Source organism: Limulus polyphemus, unplaced genomic scaffold, assembly GCF_000517525.1.
Source record: "Limulus polyphemus unplaced genomic scaffold, Limulus_polyphemus-2.1.2 Scaffold48, whole genome shotgun sequence".
Classification (NCBI taxonomy): domain Eukaryota; kingdom Metazoa; phylum Arthropoda; class Merostomata; order Xiphosura; family Limulidae; genus Limulus; species Limulus polyphemus.
This window is the reverse complement of record NW_013665658.1, coordinates 1,251,860-1,266,224: the sequence shown is the minus strand read 5'-3', so window position 1 is coordinate 1,266,224 and position 14,365 is coordinate 1,251,860. Positions and strand designations below refer to the sequence as shown.

The following is a 14,365-nucleotide window of genomic DNA, read 5'->3' as shown; positions in this document are numbered from 1 at the left end:
CAATGTTTCATCTCCTGATGTGTAGGTATTTGGATGAAAGGTTGATGTTTGTTGATGACTTTCACATATGCCACACCTTTCACATTTCTAACAACATAATGATTCTCTACACTCAGTTTCAATGTTTCATCTCCTGATGTGTAGGTATTTGGATGAAAGGTTGATGTTTGTTGATGACTTTCACATATGCCACACCTTTCACATTTCTAAACTAGTAATATTTGTTTAGGTAAGAAAAATAATATTCCATAAAAATCAGAAGCAAGCAAAATAAAATTTAGGAATGTTTATCCTAAACGACCCGTTAATTCTGCTAAAACATCGAGCTTGTCAAAAAACTCTCAGAATGATGTCATTTATCTCATGTATTGTTGCAAATGAACCTGACTTCAGCGACTACGTATCTCGCTCTTGTCTAGTGTGTTTTAAAATATTACATAGGAACAAATGATTAATATTTCTTTTAAGCCTAAAGTACACAAACTCGTGAGGGTCAACAATGATTCAACTAAACTTACCGTAGTTTTCATGTTATGGCTGTCCTTCTATAGCTACCTGAAGTTGTAATTGCAGGATTCTCCCAAGAACGATGAGAACTATCCTTTTTTATACCTGAAGCTAGTGCATGTTTTGGTATAGTGACACAATTTCCTGCACTGTAAGATATTCCCGCCCTGTTCCTTTGACGCCCTTGAGCAACCCTATCTCAGTTCACTTAAACGTGTGAAAGTTTTTGTTTGTATGAATATCTAACTAATCTGTCAAGGTTTTTCCAGATAACAATAGGAATGGCGTTTTATCGATACAAAAACAAATTTCTGAAAATATAACTATGACTCATTAAATGTTGATTATGATATGAGGAGATTCTGGTACCTAGCACATGGAAGAATAAAGAAGAATAAAGAATAAAGACAAAGAAACTTTAAATCCCGAAACTTCATTATTCTCACGTCGTCCTATTAAATGTATATTCACACACACATATATATACATATTTATTTAAACATGCAACTGTTGCGAAAGATAAGAAAATATTCTCACACTGTTACGATATTTTATGTGGCATTCTAGTTTAAAAAATATTTCCAATAAGAAAGATTTGAAGTTCACATAACTTGATGTATGTTAGACAAAGATATTCTAGTAGCAGAGAAATGAATTTCTTTAGGTCATCAAATACAATAATACTTCTTAGAATAAAACGGAATTATTTTTTATAAACTTCAGGTCCATTTACACCTATACTAAAGACGATGAATATTTATAATTAATCATCATGAATTATTCATATAAGGCCAACTTAATATCTTAATAATATCTATACTTTTAAACCCAGGACCTTCTTTAACCACGAATACAAAAACAGTTCACTTCTGGATTACAGAAATTTGAAAGAATAACTTGTAATATGAAGTAGAAATTCTCAGTGACGTCAGTGGAGAACATTTATATACCCAAAGAAGTATTATATTAAAACAACCTTATATAGAAAATAAGGAAGACCTGCTGGATATTTATGTACGAGCTATGCTTATATAACTTGGATTATTAGATGTTATATTCATGCTGTTCGGTTGAGAAGAACAGTGGGTGAAGATAATATAATGTATAGCTAAGCCATGGTTTCCTGTTTCAGTATCTTTTTTTTTGAATACCTAGAAGTCAAATAGTTTCAATTCATGACTGGTATTTCATTTCAGAATCAGATGTAAAACATGAAAGTTGGTGTCCATTCCAGTAGTCCTTTGATTCAAGGGAATTTCAATGTAGTTTCAGCAAGAAAAACTAGAAATATGGTCCACGAGGTCATGACAATTTTCTCACTTTATGTAAAGCACTTAAATGCACTTTAACGATAAGAATTGGTAGAAGTATCCTGGTGGTCATTCTAATAATATTAGTTTATGTGGTGCTCTTGTGGTCAATATTCTAGTTTATATCATTTTAGAGTAAGTCAGGTTAACGAGTGTAACGAATGATAAAAATACGGGTTATGTTGGGGTGGTCATTCGAGTAGTTTTATTTTATGTAAAATATCTTTTTCAGGTCAAATGCTAACAGTAATATGTCAGTGGTTATTTTGGTAGCCTTGATATTAATTTGGTTTTAAAGCTCATCTACCGTTAAACGCGATGTCTTGATGGTCATTTTAGTTAATAACACTTCAATCCAGTTCTAGAGACAGCAGTGGGGCATAGTGTCCAGATAATGTTTTTGCAAATTTTCAAAACATGAAAGATAATTGAATGACCACCAGGATATTACTACTAATTGTTATCATTAGAATAAAACGGACCTAAGGTGTGAAAAGGGTTTTTATTATAAGCACGCGTTAGAAAGCCAGTGGTTAAATATAAGGGTTCATCCAAAAGTCCATGTTTTAGAGGCAATTTCATTTTCTTTCCAGATTTAGAAAAAACATACAGTATCATCATCAAACACTATTTTCAATAATATATATATATATATATAATATGAGGTATAGCTTCAAAACTATTATATCAATTACATTAATTGTCAATAGGCGATCAAAATCAGCACTATAAAACAATAATGAACTTAATATAAATTCAAAACTCCATTTGAAAAAAATACAAATCCTTCGCACTTTCCGGTCATTATCCAAAAGTCATAACGGAGATTGCCTGTGGTAATAGCACCCAAAAGCGTTGGGAATATCCCATCTATTAACCAAAATCCAAAAAGCAGATGAGAAACCAAATATATTTGATAAGAGAAGAACATTTAATTTTCCATCTTTGGTCTGCTCATCCCTAATAGTGTGGTTCCTCGTATGATGCTGAAAGGCGTCATTACGTCTCAATTAAAAAGATTTTTAACTGTTTGTAATAACAGCACGTTATTTTTATGGATAATGTAATATTATTCATTACTAAATTAGAAAATAATAGATATAAATACTGGCAAATAAAAAGGTTTTTGCCAGTTTTTATAATAAATTTCAAAATATTTATTAGATGAATATTCAATGAGGAAAACTTTTTTTTTTGCCACTAGAGGTAGTTAGCTACTTTTAATATGTAATCTAAATTTATTTAGTATAGTCGGGACTGGAAAGACTAACTTCAATTAGCTGGGCTTGTCTCAGTTATCCCGTGCTATACTTGAATAATGTGACAATATGAACTACTTAAAGACCGAAAAGTGCGAAGGTTTTTTTTTTTAAAATAGAGCACTGAATTTATATATATATAGGATTTCTGAATGCATTTTATACAAAAACAACGTTTAATAATGGGAAAAACACAAGACGTTCTTAGACACACAGATGGTCTGTATCTATCAGACCGTAGTTCTGGCCGACAAGTGGCATGTCCATATTTGTCAAGATAATGCAAGTTCGAATCCCATTCAGCCGTGGGGGCGTTATAATGTTTCGGTCAATCCCACTATTCGTTGATAAACGAGTAGCCTAAGAGTTGGCGGTGGGTGGTGATGACTAGCATAGATAGCCCTCGTGTAGCTTTGTGCGAAATTCAAAACAAACAAACATATAACAATTGAAAATGCGTGTTACTGTAAAACCAATTTGGTGAACCTGATAAGTTGAGCAAAGGTTCACAGGAGGAAACCATCAAAAACAAGAAACATGTGGCCAGTTCATTACAAGAGGATCCTTGAGTCAGTGTAACAGTAGCTTCAGGTCAACATTGACCTTAGAGACTTTCAACCATATCTACAAAGTCAAGTGGAAAACATGATCATGGTGAAGCAACCAACATGAAGTCTTTTAAAACTGCTTATAAATTACAACATTACAGAATAACTGAGAATCTCAGCTGTTTGTTTGTTTGTTTGAAGTTGAGCACAAAGCTGCACAATGGGCTATCTGTGCTCTTCCCAGCACGGGTATCGAAACCCGGTTTCTAGCGTTGTAAGTCCGCAGACATACCGCTGTGTCACTGGGGGCGAATCTCAGCTGGAAAAATAGTTCTAAATGGGACAGAGTGTGATCAAAACTAAGGAGACTAGAATGTTAAGGCAATGGAAATAATGTGAAGACTAGGATGTCAAGGAAGTGCAAATAATGTGAAGACTAGGATGTCAATGAAGTGCAAATGATGTGAAGACTATGACGTCAAGGAAGTGCAAATGATGTGGAGACTAGGATGTCAAGGAAGTGCAAATAATATGGAGATTGGAATGTCACGACAGAGCAAATAACGTGGAAGTAGGATGCTAAGGCAGTGAAAATAATGTGTAGACTAGGATGTCAAGACAGAGCAAATAATGTAGGGACTAGAATGCTAAGGCAGTGCAAGTAATGTGGAGATTAGGGTTCAAGGCAGTGCAAATTATATTCTTACAGATAATCACGTGTAGGCTGTGGTACAGTACAAGATGCCATTTATCATCACGAACCAAGCATAATATAATTTGTATTTTGATGTAAGGAACACACAAGCTGAGAATTTTTCATGACGATTCAAATACAAAAATATTTTTTTCTACTAAAAAGGGCAAAATAAATGAATTTAAGTATGTTGTGGGAAAAATCATTATGAGTGAAAAGGATAATTGTTTCCCTCTGTTTGGAAAAAAATGACAATACTCACATTTTAGGTAGAAATGCAGGATAGTGTGATATTATCAGTTTAAACCAATTTCCCGGTAGGTAAAACCTCAATAATCGCAGAATCAATCAAGAAATATAAGAAGTGCTGTAGTTGATAACTTGACTGAATTTTACGCTATGTGAGAAATAAACTGACGGGGTACATTCAAAGGACACTGAAAACATTTTTTTTTTAAATTTAGATACAACAACATAGTAAAACAAACAAACAAAAACAGTGTGCCTATCATCGTAAACAAGAATGGAATATCGCCTCTCCTGGATCAGTAAATAGCTCTTCAGCTTTCCTTCCATCAAGATGAATCCCTACCAAATTTGTCCCGATAAAAACCAAGTAGAACTGAACAAAGAAAGTGATCTCAAATCTAGAATGCAAACTCGCTTTTTTTGTCCAGCAGATGACATCATAATGTGATCTCCGTTCACTGACTGCAGTGCTCGATTTTAACTTTTAGGCGACGTCATAACCGGCCAACCAAGGATATTTTAGTGCTTATTATTTTGTTCAATTGAGTGTGTAACTGCAATAATGAAATACTCCTGAAGGCAAAGGAGACATCACCTACTAGATAACAAAGAAAGGAAACAACTACAACAGAGAAAGAGTAACAACTTTCTAGACCACGTGTAGCCGCCATGACAGTGCGGAAACTAAGTAGCGGCAGCCCAAAAAGAAAATTCTCTATTATTATAAAAGGTATAAAACGTTTGATAATACCTGTGTATTACAATATTTACATGGTGAAAACATAAAACTTTACATTTTTCAGGTATTTTTGTGATTATGAAGCAAATGGAGTTGATGAAAGATCATTAGTTGCTGAGAGAGAAGTATATTGTCATGAACTAGATGTTAATTATGTTACTGTTGTTGCTGAAAGTGAAGCATATTTTCATGAAGTAGATGTTCACCACGTTACTGTTGTTACTGAGAGTGAAGCACATTTTCATGATATAGATGTTCACCACGTTACTGTTGTTGCTGAAAGTGAAGCATATTTTCATGAAGTAGATGTTCACCACGTTACTGTTGTTGTTGAAAGATAAGTATATTGTCATGAAATATATGTTCACCACGTTACTGTTGTTGACGAGAGTGAAGCATATTGTCATGAACTAGACGTTCACCATGTTAATTGTCAAATGTTGTTATCATCAAGACATGCATATTTTGAAAATGAAAACATGTGAGAGACAGATTTTAAATGTAGCATTAAATGGACTCTATAAAAGTAAATGTATATGAAATATATTTATTACCTTATACGTTTATGCTGAATCACTGGTTTGATGCACTTAAAACTTGTTTCTCATTATAGTTGGCATAATTTGTATTTGACTTACTAAAATTCTATAAAACTACAGTGACACAAAAGAACAAATATTTTTACATAAACTAATAAAGTACTTTGATATCGAAGCACGTTTTTCTATAATCAAAATAATTTATTTATAAGTTTTGAATTGAAAGCATTTAATGAGACAATTTATATTATTGTTTTGTTCATTTCAATTTTAATTTCACATTTTTCACATTTAACAATACTCTTCAAGAGATATCAAAAAGTTGTAATTTACTAATACGTTCATTTCTTTAAGAAGTGTTGTTCGAAAAATGTTAAATGATAATCTCTCAACGAGTTCTTCCTCTTAGAAATATACATTTCCACAAATTCATTACAATAATGTATTGTTTTTCCTGTTAACAACATTCCTCACCAGCAGTTTACCATTATAATATATCAACTTTTTCTTCCGTTTAAGAATATCCTTACCAAAAATGTATAATTATGATATGTTAACCCTTTCTTTCAGTTTGGATTGTGTCCCAGTGTATCAATGGTAAGTTTAAGGACTTATAACCCAAAAACAAAGGGTTTTATTTCTGGTGGTGTATAGAGTTAGTAGAGTACAGGGAGCCCATAGTGTAATTTTGTGGTAAGAAAACAACAACAAAATATTTCCCCATCAAGAATATTCTTTAGCAAATTTGAATAATAATAATAATATATTAACCTGTTCTAATGTTTAACAATATTCCTTACCAAATCCAATAATAATAATATATTAACCTGTTGTAATGTTTAATAATATTACTTACCAAATCCAATAATAATAATATATTAACCTGTTCTAATGTTTAACAATATTCCTTACCAAACCCAATAATAATAATATATTAACCTGTTCTAATGTCTAAGAATATTCCGTACCAAATTGAATAACTATATTAACCTTTTTCCGTATAAGAATATTTCTTCCCAAATTCAATAATTTTAATATATTAACCTGCTCTAGCAAACTGAATAATTATAACATATTAGCCTGTTCTTCTGTTTAAAAAGTTAAAAGTTTATTATATATTCATTTTCACAACAACAAGTAATTTGTTTTAATGTTTAGTATCTAAATGAATAGAATGTAATATTAATAGTGGGTCTCTCGGTAGGTTACCAATAATTTTACAGATTTCGAACGCTAAAATCCGTCGTGGTCAGAGCGCACGATGTAACTTTGTGCTATAAAATATCAGGAAACAAAAAAGATATAATAACGAAGAAATACCACAGAAATATGGTTTATTATGACCAGAAATATTAATAATAAAGCTATTTATATATATATGGATGTCGATGTAACATTTCTAACTTGATTGGGAGGATTTACAAGAGAATGGAGTCCATTTTCCGGTTGAGAGATACTTGTAAGATCCAGTGTAATAGTTATGATGTTCATAACGGATTACTTCAAGTTCTGCCATGTAAAAACAGAAGTTTTATTAACTGAGGAAAACAGCTTTAATAGATAGTAATCTATATTTAAACGGATACAAATGTTTACCACAGATGATGCTCGTTAAAAACGTATCTTTATCTCTCTCAAGTATATTATTTACTCAATATATGGCACAGCTGGAAAATAATTTGCAGGATTTTTTTCTTTAAGTTGACTACCATTATAAAACATAGATTTAAAGTATTGCTGTTTTGTGAAATTGTTATTTGAGTTGACTGCCATTATAAAACATAGATTTAAAGTATTGCTGTTTTGTGAAGTTGTTGTTTGAGTTGACTGCCATTATAAAACATAGATTTAAAGTATTGCTGTTTTGTAATTGTGAAGTTGTTGTTTATATTGCTAGTCATTATAAAATAGTAATATGTTTCTGTTGTTTTTAAACTGTTGTAAAAGACAAGAAAATATTCTCATACTGACCCTAAAGGATGTCTTTTAGGATCTACCAGTACGAATGACCATAGCCATATCCACCATAGCGACGACCATACCCGTAGCCACCGTAGCGACGACCATACCCGTAGCCATCGTAGCCATATCTTCCATGGTAAGGATAACTACCATAGCTACGGAAAGGTCGGCCTAGATAGCCAAATCTTCGACCATAACTGCGGCCAGGATATCCATACGTGTGTCCATATCTGTAACCCAGATATCCTGGGTATCCTCGGTAGCCAGAGTAAGCAATGGCCACCAGGGTACAAAGAGCCAGAAGCAAGACCTGTAGAAAAGAAATGAAACAAATCTAGTCATATTTGAACTCGAAACTTAATCATTATCTATACTTTCGTTAGTCGATTCAGAAAATCTTATAAAACTATTGGATAGAAACGATGAGATCCGAGACCGATTACTATATTAAAAGACAATTTCAAGGCAGTTTCGAAGTTACTCTGATCTCAGGATGTTGCCTCCTGTTCGTCACTGAGCAACTTTTGCAGAAAAAACTAATTTTCTTCCGAATCCTCTTAAAGGGAGTAATAAGAAGGTACTACCAGGGATGTATTTATTTATGGAATTTTAGCAGAAAGATAAAACAAAGTAGATCGAGAAGTCAGAAGTGTACTTATTTTAACATTCATCATTATTATTATTTTTAGAGTGAATTACCTTTAACTATCAAGTTACTTAACATGCAGTTAAAACTTACCACAATAATAAGATAACATTTCCCAGTATACAGTTGTAATGAAAAATCCCTCATATGATGTAGCAAAATGTATCAACTGCTTTGTCTGGATATAGAATTACTACAACCTTATTAACTTCAGGAAATACTATCTTGATGGTAATTCTGGCAATATTTGTGTCCCCCGATGGGCCAATGGTAAGTTTACGGACTTACAACTCTAAAATTCGCGGTGGACACATCAAAGAGTCCAGTATGGCTATGTTATAAAAACAACGAACAAAGTAATATTTGCTTAGATAAGAAAGTGATCTTCCCATTCTAAAGATAACAATTAGTAGTAATATCCTGGTGGTCATTCTAGCAATATTTGTTTAGGTAAGTAAACGTCTGTTCTATTCTAAAGATAACAGTTAGTGGTAATATCCCGGTGGTCATTCTAGTAATATTTGTTTAGGTAAGAAACCTCTTATAACGCACAGACATCCCGAAAAGGCAGAGTTCGGTTTTGAGGTAATTGACCTTCGGGTTCATAGTCCGCCAAGCTAATAATTTGGCCACGCCCGTCACGAAACAATTATCAAAAATATCCTTAATATTTTCAACAATGATATTCAGAAGCAGTAAAGTTCTACCAAAAATATGAATAAAAAGGGCTTAACTCTGATATTTCACTTGTAAGAAACCAATACTTTAGTATTCAGGGCTATAATCTAAAGAACACGTAAGCATAGTATTTGTTTTTGTAAGTTTGTTTTGTTTGTTTGTTTGAAATTAAGCACAAAGCTACACAATGGGCTATCTGTGCTCTGCCCACCACGGGTATCGAAACCCGGTTTTTAACGTTGTAAGTCCGCAGACATACCGCTGTGCCACTGGGGGGCCTTTTTTCGTAAGTAGTACATGTTTAAGTGTTACCTTTTCCTACGTGTTTTGAAAAATTGTTCTTGTATATTATTTAATGTTTTACAGTTGTGTTCACGATGTTTATGTATAGGTGTGACTAAGGAGTTTTGTTATTCACTCTCAGAAAAAATAAATAAACGGGAGCGAATTCACTTTTCTTAAGGATTGTTTATTTTTGAATTTCGCGCAAAGCTACACGAGGGCTATCTGCGCTAGCCGTCCCCAATTTAGCAGTGTAAGACTAGAGGGAAGGCAGCTAGTCATCACCACCCACCGCCAACTCTTGGGCTACTGTTTTACCAACGAATAGTGGGATTGACCATCACATTATAACGCCCCCACGGCTGAAAGGGCGAGCATGTTTGGTGTGACGGGGATTCGAACCCGCGACCCTCAGATTGCGAGTCGAGTGCCTTAACCACCTGGCCATGCCGGGCCTTTCTTAAGGAAGTAACAGCTGTGTCACCACAAACTCCACTGTTTATATTCAAGTACTTTCCTTAGATTGTACGTATACATCTCGCAAAGTTCCAACTTTAGGTGGAGGCAGTGTTGTTCACCCAAAACATTAAGATATGTAAAACGGACATACCCTTTCAGAAACATCCAAGCTTATTAAGAACAAGTTCTGCAAGATTTCGGTAAATTGTTTATTTATGTTTGTGACAGATGAGTATGTAGAATTGAATTTAATTTGTGTTCAATATGATAGATAAAAACGATTACAATAAAACAAATTTTATCAACTCTTTGGGAGTCAATTAAACATTAAAATAATGATCATTGAATTTAATTGGGCCATAAGCTTCAAAACCGTAGCATGTGGTGGTGAAAAAGAAATGTTCTATGAAAGAAAAATGTCAATGTGAGATTTTATACGGCAGCATGAATAACTTGTTTAACCATAAAATGTTTTAACGAAACAATAAATGTTTATGTTTCTTTCGAGTATTCGTGCAAAGCTACACAATAGCTATTTGCACTCACCTTCCTTAATTTTGAATTGATAAGCTACAATGAAAGCAACTAATCAAGAGCACTAACCGTCAACTCTTGGGCTACTCTGATTAAATAGTGGGATTTAATCATAATTTTCTTTTATGTATTGCGTTATGACGTTTTATGAAAAATCTTTACGTGAGGGAGAACATGGATATCGTTTTCGGATTCAGCGTACAGGAATTACTGTAGAACATGCAAAAATTTCAAGACAATAAAACCATCGCAGGCCTGTATTATCGCTTAGAACATTTGATTTAGGTTTAGTAAAGCATAAGTTAAGACATGTAAGAGTAAAATGTTTAGTTTAGGTCTATCAAAGACAATGTAAATTGGTGGAATATAAATGTGTGACTTAGGTTTATCAACGAATAAAGCTAAGACTTTGAAAAAGTGAAATTGGTTAGTCTTATTTTTTTTACAAAATTAAGTTAAGACAAAGTAGAAGTAAGAATGTATGATTGAATCTTTCTAGAATATCTAAATAACGTTTTAAAACTTGTTTCAACAAGATTTACTGTTCGTAATTATTGGATACACAAGACTGTTTAGTGACAGTGTTCTTATTTAGTTTATTTTGTGACTTAATATTTAATGATTGTTTAATTTTTTAGACAGGAGTGTTGAAGATGGATTGTTTTAAAAGTGTTAGTTGTGTCACATTTCGTCACGTAATTCTGTGCATAGTGTTATGTAGTGTTTGCAAATACATTGTTGTCTAGGCTTTTATAATATTGTTAACGTCACGTTACTCGAATCTTCTCGTTACCTTAACTGAGTACTGTTGAATCGTCGCGTCGCATAGTTTAGAGAAAGTTCGAGGCCGCAGTAAACAACATATAAATATAGACGACCAAGCGAGGGCAAGTCACGTGAAGTAAAGTAAAGTGAAGAAAAAAGGGCAGTTCAGTCAGAAAAAAAGTTAAAAAACGTGAAGTTAACCGACGTGTGAGTAATTAGCCATAATGGGCGATATTTTAAAGTGAGTTTCACAGTTTTAATAGTGATAAAGAGAATAATTTGTCTTGTCAAAGGGTTTTCTGAAATAACTGAACCCGTCTGTGTTGAATTTGACGAAAAGGAGACAATTATTTAAAGTTCGAGATACAATTGTTGTAACTCACTGGGTAACATAATTGAATTATTCACTGATACTATTGTGATAAGAGTAGAGAAAAATAATTCGTCTTGTCAGTTGGATTCTAAAGTAATTGAATTAGCCTGTGTGGACTTTTGACAAGAAAATAAAATTACTTAGAGTTTTAGATAAAACTGTGATATCCTATAGTGTGAAGAAGTTTTTACACACGTTTGACTTGTTTTGAATTTATTTTTTAAAACAAGTGGATTGTGTGCTGTCCATTTATTGTTGACATTTATCACCAACAAGTCACAGACATCTACTGTAGAATATTTTTCTGCCCACTCATATTTAGAACCCTGACAACAATTTTATAAATTGGTGTTACCTTGTTGTAATAAGTATTTAATATAAATATATTTCTTGTCGTATATGAAGAAAGAACAATTCAGGACAGAAATTATAAAAACATTAGATATGAAAAGTCTTACACAATGTTCACCTGACTTTTATTGCATTTTTGTAGATTTTGTTGGAACATGCCATTGATAGAAATGATGCTCTATGTGTAAGAAATAACACACACCGAACTGCTCGCCACCTGGTTGAAACTCTCAGTTCTTCAAGTCTACGAGAAACTCTCATCCCACTGTTGATGAAATATGAATCTATTTCAGATTCCAGAAAAAGGCCTAAGTCATAGTGAAACGTAAGATAAAATGTCTAGAGAAGTTTTGTAAAATAGATCTAGCAGTAATTTTTTAACTTTCACTTATGCTCAGCCGAAATACAATTGTTCTAATTTTACTCTTAATAATAAGCCAGATTTTAATGCAAATATTAAATATTATAAATTTCATTGTAACCAAGATATATGTTCGAATTTTGAGTTGTATTTGCCTTCTTTGCCCAGTTTCGTGCATAATTTCAGGTTTGGAATTCGCTGGGAAGTGAAGCATGAAGAGAGAAAGAGATAAATGGCGACTGTGTTGGAGACGTTCTTTCTACAGCAATAAAATAAAAATGATAACGTGATATTTCGTTTATTTATTGTTAAGTGCAAAGCTACATAATAAGCTTTGCCCACCTCGGGTATCAAAACCTCGCTTATATCGCTATAAGCCCTCAGCGTAATATTTCGTAAGTCTGTTAGTATAATCACAAAATTAATGTTTCCAAATTGTTAGGCTAGTTGGATTTTTTTTAAGGCAGCTAAGAGACACGATTTAAAGGAAAGTTAACATTTGACAATTAATTGTAAGAACGGAGAACTTATCTAACGATATAACATTGACGACTTTATTATTAACGTTAGCAAGCAGAAGAGATATAACTACTTTTACTATATCAATTTTAAAATAATTTTACAGTCCGAATTAGCTTTACGTGTGGATATTTGTAAAGTTTGTGTTACTGTAATTGATAAACACGTAAAGGGGGTAATTATAGTTAATTGTAATTAATTAAAGTAATTATAATAAAAAGATTTGTAATTTTGAGAACGGAAGTGAAGGGTTCTCTATGGAATTAGACGAATTATATGCTAATTTTCCTGAAAGATTTCCAGTTTTAATTTCCATAAATTTTTATCTTTATATCCAAGTTTGAACAATTTCGAGATTTTACAGTGAAATATTTTGTCAACGTTCGTTTACCATATTCGTTTTGCTTGGACTAATTGTCCGGATTAGTTTACATTGTATATGTAGAACAATTATATATTTATTCTACTTTATTTAGTTAATTATAATATGTTATATTCTTTTGTAGGATAACAACGGTAGAACGCCTTTACATCTTGCTATTGAAGCAGGTCAATCAGAAGTCGTAGCAGTACGTATTTTATGTTTCATAATAGGATGAACAAAATTCATTTATTAGACAATATTATGTAAATATTTTATTTATCAAAGAATAAACTCAAGACTATATAGAGGTAAGAACGTTTGGTTTAGGTTTAACAAAATATAAGTTAAGACTATGTTGAAGATAAATATTCGGATTAGGTTTAACAAAGAATGAAGTTAAAACCAATTACACAGGCCTGTGAATTTAAACGTCATAAAAGTTGTTTTGATAACTGATTTTCTACAATTCAGCTACGCAGATTTCGAAAATAATATTATTATTTTTTATATCACGTAAGGATTTTTTTACAAATCGGGAAGGAAAAAACTCTTAATTAGACTAAATTATCATTTTGTTTACGACAATGAAAAGTTTTTCTTATTATGTTTGTTAACAAAAACACAAACAAACTGAAGAAAAATAAAGAACGTTGATGTCAAAGAAATATACGTTCGCAATCATCCTAATTGTTTTGTGAAATCTACGTCTTTTAGTCTACGTCTTTCTTCTAATATATGCTGTCTGTTAGACTAACTGTTGTATACGTGTTAAAGTCCATTCTGACATGCGCTTTTAAGCTAAGCGTTGAGGTTAATTTCTGTTGTATACGTGTTAAAGTCTCTTTTAATATACGCTGTCTGTTATACAAACCGTTCAGATTGGATTGTTTTTTTCCATATGTGTTAATGTTCATTTTAACACAAGCTGATAGACTAACCGTCGAGGTTGGTTTCCTTTTTTTATGTATGTGTTAAAGTTCCTTCTAACACAGGCTGTTACTTTAACACGTATACAACAGTTAGTCTAACAGACATCGTATGTCAGAATGGACTTTAACACGAATACAACAGTTAGTCTAGCGGACAGCATATGTTAGAGTGGACTTTAACACGTATACAACAGTTAGTCTAACAGACAGCATATATTAGAAGAAACTTTAACACGTATACAACAGTTAGTCTAACAGACAGCATATATTAGAAGAAACTTTAACACGTATACAACA

The 14,365-nt window shown here is 32.5% G+C and overlaps 1 protein-coding gene across 1 annotated transcript in view; it reads left to right on the top strand.

Annotated features, from left to right (window-relative positions):
- LOC106462808 overlaps positions 1 to 13,344 on the top strand; it is a 21,601-nt gene extending 8,257 nt beyond the window's left edge. Inside the window, exon 5 of the mRNA XM_013922771.2 lies at positions 13,282 to 13,344. The gene's annotated coding sequence lies outside the window, so the exon portion shown is untranslated. The remainder of the gene's footprint in view (positions 1 to 13,281) is intronic.
- Positions 13,345 to 14,365: the final 1,021 nt, after the last annotated feature.